The 10,549-nt window shown below is 39.0% G+C and overlaps 1 long non-coding RNA gene across 1 annotated transcript; it reads right to left on the minus strand.

Annotated features, from left to right (window-relative positions):
• Positions 1-6,141: 6,141 nt before the first annotated feature.
• Positions 6,142-8,580, minus strand: LOC116508454. The gene is made up of 4 exons (XR_004255340.1): positions 8,477-8,580; positions 7,782-7,915; positions 7,538-7,693; positions 6,142-6,349 (listed from the first exon to the last, which is right to left on the minus strand). It is a non-coding gene; the product is annotated as an uncharacterized LOC116508454 (long non-coding RNA).
• Between the last annotated feature and the right edge of the window lie 1,969 nt (positions 8,581-10,549).

Consider the following 10,549-nt stretch of genomic DNA (forward strand, 5'->3'; position numbering starts at 1 on the left):
AGGTGCAAAATAATAGCTGAAGAGTCTAGGAATTTATCTTCCATATTAATATTTTCATAGAAATTCATTCCAACTTGCTTTTCTCTTCTGTTGATTAAATAACTAACAGAGAAGAAGACTTTCTGTTATCTCTCCTGTTATCTCTTCCATCATTTCTGAACCAGTAGAAATCACTGGGAAATATAGAAGTAGATCAGAATCTACATTATACTTGCCCCGCAAAATAAGTGACTTGAAAGTCTGGTAAATATGAGAGTCTGGTAAATAAATGATTTGAGAGTCAGTCAACATGTCCATTTGATCACAGAACTTCAAAATTATATCCAAGAGTCTTTGTTGCTGATTAAAAGAAATCTATAACAGAAATAACACCTACTGTGTTGATTTTCTTGAAAAGTTCTGATTGCCCATCCAATGACATCTTACCTTGCTAAATGAGAATTTGCCTAGCTACCTGAACTAACCTTCCACAATATATTGGTCTAAAAGTTGTGCTAGTCTACTACGCCCATAATTCTTCATAAGATGTCCAATGGACATGTTGACTGTGGATATGAGCCATTGTTTTAAGAGGACTGCAGGACACTATGTGCTATGAGTAATCACAAATTTTTCTGTGCCACAGCTAATCCTCTAGCCCTATTCCCCCCGCCCCTTACATTATTCCCCTCTCTGTTCTCTCTTGCCTGTCGTTGCCATTTTTTTTAACATGCAAGTTGCCATGAAAAATTTGTTAATGAAATATTTGCTTAGAAGTCTGCTCTGGGCTAGGCTGATAACCTATCTGTGTTTGAGTTTGGCTTCCCATATTCTAAATACTCATCTTCTCTCTGTTTAGCTTATTGATTGGTTTGGCAGGAAAAGCAGCCTTGTCATCAGTGACCAAGGTCGAACCAAATAAAAAGGGACAGAAGAGGAGAAACGGGCAGAGAGAGGAGGGGGGAAAGGAAAAGTTGAACTTAGGAGTTCAGTGAAGCAAGAGTGAAACACTGGAGCTGCCAGAACCTTTCTTAAAGTGACAGGCTTGTCATTCCTCCATTGGGTCCTTCATAGCCACGTAGGATTGGATTTCCACTCTTTGTTGTGATATGCAGTGAATTTCTCCTGCATTTGATGTTTCTATCACTTCTTGTTAGTCTGGAGAATAAGAAGCTGGTTTACTAAATTCTTCAAGGAGAAAAAAAAGGTTGCTACAGCTGTCAGAAGTGGAGGATAGTGGTTAAACATTTATTTAGTGATAAGCCAGCCAAGAGATCTTTGTGTGAAAATCAGGGCCATCTGCAGGACAAGTCAAAAAGATCAAGATGGCAAGCAGAAATGTGCAATTAAAGCCCTGTCCCCTCTTTATATATGCATGAAACGTGTGTGACTCACATGAAGAAGCCTGCCATCTTGACTTTTATGACTTCTCATCCATAGATATCAAGCTTTCATTTTAATTGCAGCAGGGGTTTCCCGCTTTGGCTGATATATTGAGGCAGGAAGAGAGCAAATAACTTATAATCCCTTGGGTGTTTACTTTTTCAGTCTCTTTGTCCAGACAACAATGTACAGCTTCCAACCATCACCCTTACGATGAGTGCATGTGTCTTTGCCCTCAATTACCTTAGGTTGTCATGTTAAGTTTAAGAACACATTGGGATGAATAGTTTGGCAAAATGAGATGGAAAGTATTATGTCTATGTAAATATTTGTGTCAGGATGCAGCCTTGAGACATATCTATGGAGAAATAATGGTAGGGTTATTCTTGTACCTCCATTTTTGTAAGGAGAGTCAGTCTTCTTTTTTCAATATCACCCTCATTAGAAACCAGTGTTATACTATGAAGTGCTAGGGCTATGTTTAGTCCCCAGAATAAGCACATCTTTTTCTTGAAATTTCTTGAATAAAATTGAGACAATCTTTTCTTACTATGCCTTCCCATTTAGTATTGTGCCTGGGATCTGCTATTGAAAGGATGGAAGAAAAGAAATTTTAATCACATTAGCATATGATGAATTTGCCAAGTAATCTTCCAAGACTCTTAGTAACCTTTAATTGATCTCAAGGATGACTAAGTTTAATAATTCTTTCTTTCAACCACTCTATCTATTTATCACCATTTATCCATCTACCCATCTACCCATCTACCCATCTTCCTATCTATCTATCTATCTATCTATCTATCTATCTATCTATCTATCTATCTATCTCTATCTTATCTATCTAATCCAAGTGAAGCCCACTTTGAGGTACATTTAAGATCCAACAGCAAAATAGCTCTAAGGTTGCACACAAAATATTTTACAAGGTGACTCTTTCATTGACTTTTGCTGATTCTTCCTACTGTCAAATTACTAATACAAATATCAGTTTTGTGCTGAAGGAGAAGCTTCTTCTTTAATTAGGGCTCAACAAACATAGACCATACACAAAGAGAAATCACTAAGGTCTCCCTCCCCTGGAACATTATACTTTAAGCCCTGAAATTCCCAGTGTTTGTCTACTTTAGAAGCAGTGTATTCCATCATCCTATCCTTGCCCGGCTTTGTGTCAACCTGGTATTTTCAAGTACACACAGCTTACTTCTGTAACCTGAATATACTTTTTATAAACCCGCAGACTTCTTGGAAATCAAATGAATTGAAGTAATCAAGAAGGGCCTAATGTCCTATAGTGTCAGAACTTTCCTCTGAGGCAATACTTGGCAAATTATTTATAAATCCCCAAATGACTTTTTTGGAGTTTTGTGTGATGTATAACTCTGTATACAGACTCTAAACTGCTCATTGTTTCTTGATTGGAGCAGCATAAAAATCTGAGTAAATTAAAATTAAAAAATACATTTAAAAGAGTAGTTTTGAATGTTTGTATTCAGCAGTTCTCCTGAGATACAACAAGCATTTCACAAGGTCAAGGGCATCTATTGCCCCAAAGAGGGGAAAGAGATCACAGTGGCAAAATATATGTACTTGAAGGAAATGCTAAAAGAGAAGGTTGAGTCGCACCAACTAGAAATGTCTTTGGAGTAACTTTATTGGTGGTTATGTGAAAAGAAAGTCTTCTAAATATAACTTAGTTGGCAAGATAATATCAGACAATATCATTAAAGGCATACTCGTTACTAGTATCTTTAGAAAAGACCATCTTTTACAGTAATTGGATTATAAAGAACATTAATAATGGAGTCAACATGGTGTCATCCCATGTGTAAGAGTGTAATATCAGCAGCTTTAAGAGAACCTCCATATTTGGAGAAGCATAAGTAAACTATCCCTACTCCCCAAAATGGGTGAATTCAAATGGACTCACAAAATTAATGATATTTGGGTACTGCCAATGTATGTAGAGTTGACAGGCTAATGGGCAGAAAATGAGAAATCAAAGATGGACAGATTCTTAATAGACTCAAGAGAAACCTCAAGAGAATCATTTTATACTCTATCCATTATTATAGACTCACCTGCTTTGCTAGCATACACTAAATTTTCTGAAAGTGTTTTTGGAAAGCAAGTTCTTATTCTAGGATACATGTGTGACAATATGAAACCTAAATGCCCCAATGACTGCACAGTTTATTTTGTACTAAGACCGAGATTAAGCCACTTACCTATTTTTGCCAACTGTAGAAACTGTGACCTATTTGTAATCATCTAGTCTTGCTCAATATCACTTTATAGTATACAGGCTCTGGATAATCCTGATGTAGCACTTCTCATTTACATCAGTGGGTAAAAAGGGGAAAGGGAGACTTGAAAAGGGAGACCCAAAGAACAGAGACTGCTCAGTTGATACCACATAATGGAATGGATGGAAGAAATACCAGTGTAAAACCAGAAAAGAGATATACATCATGAAGTAAACCATGCTTTAATAGCAATAGCACTTAGACTTATATACTGCTTCACTGTGCTTTACAGCCCTCTCTAAGCGGTTTACAGAGTTAGCATATTGCCCCCGACAATCTGGCTCCTCATTTTACCTACCTCGGAAGGAGGGAAGGCTGAGTCAACCTTGAGCTTGGTGAGATTCGATCTGCCAAACTGCTGGCAGCCAGTGATCAGCAGAAGTAGCCTGCACTCTAACCACTGCTCCACTGCGGCTCTGCTTATTTTAACTTTAACCTGTTAATGCCCTTAAAATAAGCAGCCTACATTGTGAAGTTGTGTTATTGTACATTGCATGTCTTTCCATTTTTCTTTTTATGACATTTTTATTGCAATTTTTTAAAACTCTGCATAAATTTTTCTTAGACATTTACAGTTGTATTTATCCTAATGGATGTATTTTTATTCATATGTTTCCTGGTATATCAATTTTTCAAAGCAATTTTCCCCAACATAATGGGGAGGAGGATTTTCCTCACCTTCTCCTATGTTATGCATGTTTTATGTACATATTTAGCAGCAAATGTTTTTTTTAAAAAAAACTGTCAACATTGAAAAGTGTCGATCTTGGCTTTAAGAATGCACATTGCAGTGGCCGTGCTTTGAAAAATGCAAATTAGTAAGTTTATATAAAAACAAATTTATTCAATATCCTTATCCATGAGATAATTAGGCCATATCCCCACAGTTCATAAGATACTGTATATCATCTTCTTAGGACTGGCTATTGGCTATGGTATCTCACACAGTGTTAGTCTTGCTCACCAATAAAATGTTGTAATCAGCAGCTCTTTGGTTTTGAATTATGAATGTCTTTGAGTAGGGATCAATAGGGATCAAATGACAACAGTTGTGATGACACAAATACCCTGTCTTATGTATTTTCATGAGATGACATGACACAAGTATATGGTTGCATCACTTGCACAATGAAGTAATCACACAGGAGTCATTCTGAAGAATTGTCTTGCGCCAATGGGACAGGCCTGTCCCATGCATTCCAGCAGAAGAGGCCAACTGGGGCTGGGGTGAGTTCCTACCGGCTGAACAACCGGTTTTCTTCACACGTGAGCCAGATGTGCACTGCGTGTTCATGCACAGTTTAGCAAACATTGAACTTCCGCATTGCAAACAAGGAAAGGAGCAAGGAAAATGGCTGAGGATTGGCAATTCAATCTGCCACCACTGATCAGCTACGCTTCGGAAGCAGAAATAAAGGTCAGTATAACCCGGGGGCGGGTGGGAGGGCCTCTTTCATGGAAACAGAGAACTGGTTCACTCTCAGCTTGCAGTCAGAGCTAACGGTTTGGCCGAACCAGTTCAAACTGGTAGAAACCCACACTGAACTGGGGATTCTAGCAAGAATTTCAAATGGCAGGTCTAGAAGAAAGTCTTTTCTACTGTGGCACTGCCTTTTGGAACATCTAGCTACCAGAGATGAGGTCTGCCCCACCCCTCTGGCCTTCTCTGCTGGTTGGCATTGGATGCCAGTGAAAATGTTTTAGGCTGCATCTGGCTGATTCAGTGACAGAAGAAGGTACCACCCCTGCTCAGAGTGAACCCTTGGGTTTTAGTCTATTTAATTCTTGTAATTTTATTTGTTCCTATATTTATAATTGTATTTATGTCTATTTTTAATAAATTGTAAGCCACCCAACGTCACTATAAAATTTAGAAAAGAAACAAATTTAGTTCCTCAGTTTGTTAGAGAAATTGCTGCTCTAATGATCATTATTGTGTTAATCTGAAATAGAAGACATTATAAAGAAAAAATTGCAGCAAATTCCCTCCTTCAGTTTCCATCCAATAACATTTTGGGGACTAATAAACCTCACAGTGAAGCTTTCATTCTCCATGCCTTAATAAGGCTCTGTATTCAAGACTGTAGAAGGAACGCGGTGGCTCAGTGGCTAAGACGCTGAGCTTGTCAATCAGAATGGTCGGCAGTTCGGCGGTTCAAACCCCTAACACCACGTAATGGAGTGAGCTCCCATTACTTGTCTCAGCTTCTGCCAACCTAGCACTTTGAAAGCATGTAAAAATGTAAGTAGAATTAATAGGAACCACATTTGGTGGGAAGTTAACAGAGTTCCATGTGCCTTCGGCATCTAGTCATGCCGGCCACATGACCATGGAGATGTCTTCAGACAGCACTGGCTCTTTGGCTTTGAAACGGAGATGAGCACCACCCCCTAGAGTCAGGAACGACTAGCACATATGTGCGAGGGGAACCTTTACCTTTACCTTTATTCAAGACTGAATATTACAAGTGAATATAAATGTGCAAATGAGTACACATATCAACAGTATTTGCAGACATGACAATAGACTGTCCCTATGTTGAATGTAATTATTAAATTCCCCAAGAGAGAATACATAAAATTACAAATGCTCTTGCTTTATATGTTGTTTTGAAATGGCATCAGCTCAACTCTTCTTTCTTCGTCACAGCTGAAATTCTCTGAAGCTATATTTTTCCATTCTGTAATTGAGTAAAAGAAATGCCTTTAATTCTTATCTCCACAAACCAAACTTTATTAAAAGTAACTTAGTTTCCAAGTGAGCTATTATTATAACATATTGCATAGTGCATCACCCTAGCCTGTATGTATGTATGTATGTATGTATGTATGTATGTATGTATGTATGTATGTATGTACGTAGGTACGTAGGTACGTACATATACATAAATTGGTATATGTATGTATGCCTATTCTGTCTCCTAGCAGAAAACAGACACAGGACAGGCTGCTCTCAAGCATATTTGGCCAAAATCCCTGGGTCTCCACTAAACTGTTGCTTCTGATTATAATGACATAAGTACACAAAAGTCTTGCTGACACTTCTCTCTTGAAACACAAAATGCCATTAATCTATCGGCTCCATCTATTTAAAAAAAAAGTCAATTGGCTCACAATCAAACATAAGAGGTGATCTTACTTAGATAAGCTCATCAAAGACAATAAGCCAAGTAAGGCTGTGGGATTTCTGTCTTTTTCAAAAACACCGTCTTTCATTTCCCCTCCCAAATAAAAGAGAGGCATCCTGAACTTATTGTTCAGGGAACATAGGAAGGATGCTACATTTGTATCCCATGCCCAGGAAATACAGGCTTGCTGAGACTGCTCTTTTCATGCACTGCAGCCACTTCATTCACTTTCCACTCCCATTGTACTGAAGTTGTGTCTTGACATTGCCTCCAAGGATGACCAAAAACATCCTCATGGGTTTGCTTTCTGGCCCAACAAGAATTGATATACAGTACTTTTCTGAGTATAAGACACACTTCTACACACACACTCACACACACACACACACACACACACACACACACACACACACACGAAGGTGGAAATGTTGGTGTGTCTTATACATCGAATATGGCCATTTTTGGCATCCTGAAACCATGCCCCGCACATCCTGTTTTTGGCAAAAATGGGGTGCACAGAGGCTTAGGGGAGAGGGTTGGGAGGCCAAAAACGAGCCCATTTTTTGTGAAAACGGGGTGTGCAGAGGGTTTGGGAAACCTGCAGAGTGCTCCTGGGGGCAGGGGAGAGGAAAAACTATTTTTTTTCTTGTTTTCCTCTTCGAAATCTTGGTGCATCTTATACTCTGGTGTGTCTTACAGTCTGAAATATACAGTAAGAAGAATGGCTATAGAACTGCCTACCTATGGTAGAACTGCTTCCAAATCCAACCAAGGAGTTCAAGTATCAGATATATTTATGACCTGTGCTGAGAGTCCAGGTCATAGATAGCAGTGTCCATTTCTTCCTCCTTGGTCTCCAGAATCTAGCAGATTTATTTTTGGCCTGTATTTTGATTTCTGGTTATAGGAGAGAGCAGGAGATATAAAAATGTTTAATGTTGAAGTGAAGGATTTACCATCCAGGTAGAGGACTTAAATACGTCACCTGTAAACATTTGGGTTTGAATCTCTTGAAATCCAAGTATATTTATGTTCCAAATTAAGGTTGCCAGTTAATTCACTCTCCAATAGGCCGCTCATCCCAGAGGCTTTTCATCTCTGCATGCTATATGGCAATTCCTTTGGGAGGAATTATTTTCACTTTAAACAAATTAAAAATTAGCAACATTTGCTCATAATTTTATAAAGCTGACAGAAGAACAGGAATGTTAAACTGCGTCAACTGACAAGCCACAACATTTTCAAAAATAAGTTAGTGGCAATCTTTGCTCCACATAAATGCACCAAAAGATTACTTATCACATGCACATACTGTACATACGCAGCCTGACACTCACACGCATACACCAGCTGCCAGCAAGACAGCAAACCACTCTGCTTGCTGGGTTAATAATAATGGCAAGCAATGAAATGTGGTTTCCCAACCTTGCCTTTCTGTTTAGCTGGTGTACTGATAAGACATTGTTTTCCCTCCATTATTACCTCATTCACTGACACTGTTTGGCAGTACTGGGAGGTCAAAAGGTGGTCTAATGTTAGCTTCTTTCCCCTCATTAGTTCTTCCCTTTCCCTTCCTCAGAAAATTTATGTCTGTCCCTTGCCTTTCCTATTGTGACTATAATAAGGTTTAGAATGCAAGACAGATATATTTTAGCCACCTTTTCTTTGTCAATCTATTACCTTTGTTGTGTCTTAAGCAGCTTTTCCATCTCCTTCAGTCACCTCCTGCTCCTTCTGTGCTTGCAAATACTGCCCCATTATCTGTTTGAGCCTCCTGTGCAATCTTCTGTTCCCACTTTGCATTGGCTTTCCTTATCGTTCTCTTGCACTGAACTTCAATTATGCAATCTCTCCACTTTCCCCTCTCCTGCACATTTTATACCCCATGTCTCCCTGAATGACTCTTCGCTGCTTTCTTTGTCCATAACAGCCACTCAGACTTCACAGTCAGAAAACTAGAGGTTGTAATACAGAGGCAGAAACCCCTTAGCTACCTATAATATCCAACTTTCTTGAGGCCCAAAAAGGTTTTATAAATGGGAAATCCACTGGATAGCTTGCTATGTTACAAAGAGAAATGAGATTATCCTGAATTTGGGCCTTAAATTTTTAAGAGTAGGCATTGACTTTGAATGACTAGAAGACTTGGGCTCTCTAATGTATCCCCCACTAACTGCAAATGCACAACTTTTATTTTCCAAGCTTCTTAGACAAGGACTCCCCATGTTCTGAACAACTCCTTTATCCTTACTGCTCATTCCCAACATTAGCAGATATCCTCCGTACAAATAGTATTGATACTGGCTAATTCTTCTAACCCAGCCTTTGCAGAAGAAACAGATTCCTTGTCACATGAAAAATCTCTTTATTTACCTCTTGTGAATTAATTGCATTCACCCACCAAAAAGTCCAGGGAATAGTGCTTCAAGGAGTTAACTGCAGTAACAGACCTTATCAGTTCCTTGCAATAATTGCAAGGCCGTGGGTGAAACACAATGAGCAAAATCTTCAGAAATACGAACTGTTGTTTCCTATGACAACCACTCCCCTTTCCTTCTATTTATTTTCCAGCCGAGGGAGCAGCATTCAGCATCCATGTGTGCTTTGCTTCCATTGTCCTCCATTGCTCAAATCTTCTAGCTGCTCTGCACATACATGCATCTGGAACAGGCCCCAGCTGTTCTTCCTCCTCACTCATATCAGCCTCCAAAGGCAGTTGCCTCTCCAGTGGTTGGGAAATGTTGGATGGCCCTGGCTCTATAGCTGCATCCGATAGCATCCAGCAGAGCCTTTCCCAGACTCCAGAACTGGCCTAAGTCCCTCCCCAACCTCCTCTTCATCCAATTCTGCCATCAGCTCCACTAGCAGCTGGTGGGCCACAACACTAATGAACAGAATGAGGCAAGGTAGGATACTAGCTGTTTTAATGTTTCCACAATAGTTACATGTAGTCTTTCTGTGTGGTATGGTAAGACACTTGCCTCACCTGCCTATAGTTTGATGTCAGCTCTGTTATTTTTATTTGGTGATGAGTGGTACAAAGTTCCCATTTTAAAGTCTTCCCATATCCCATTGTGTGACTACATGGAGCCATTGTCTGCACTCTAAGCATTAATTTCCCATAATCTCCATTCTAAAGGACATATTTGTTCTGAGGCCCATATTCTTGGATATCAAACCTAATTGGCACTTTGGAACTGTTTGATCCTGCCAGGTCCCAATCCTGACACTGGTCTTCAGACTGGTATATAAGAATGTAATGGACAAATTTGGGCTTCCCATGATTCTTCTATTGAAGTGAACATTTAAAAAGATGAGGCACTTCCTCTCTCACTAGAATTCTAAAGAATCATAGTCCTTTTATGGAAGTGAAGCGTGGCCAAAAATGTATATACCTAACCAAATAGTCCCTTTAGAATGAAGATCATGAAAAAATGGCTTATATTAAATCAGACTTTCTTGACTTGAAGGATCAGCCAATGTTTCAGGCAAATTTCTTTCTCATCATTACTTGCTATAAAAATAAAAAATAGATATTCCAGGGCTTGACTCTTTAGTCTACACATTAAACTATGGTTTCTTTTTGAATAGTGTGAAACTGAGAGAGTGCTTAGCTTCCTGTGGAGGATAATTTAGAATTCTGTGGCCTCTATTCTTGTTGTGCAGAGTAATCTGGTATTCATACAAATAAACACTTGCAACAGGAAATCATAAGTTGGTGTCAAAGTTAATCTAATTTGTAGACTACCCTGC

This window comes from Thamnophis elegans, chromosome 4, assembly GCF_009769535.1.
Source record: "Thamnophis elegans isolate rThaEle1 chromosome 4, rThaEle1.pri, whole genome shotgun sequence".
Lineage (NCBI taxonomy): Eukaryota > Metazoa > Chordata > Lepidosauria > Squamata > Colubridae > Thamnophis > Thamnophis elegans.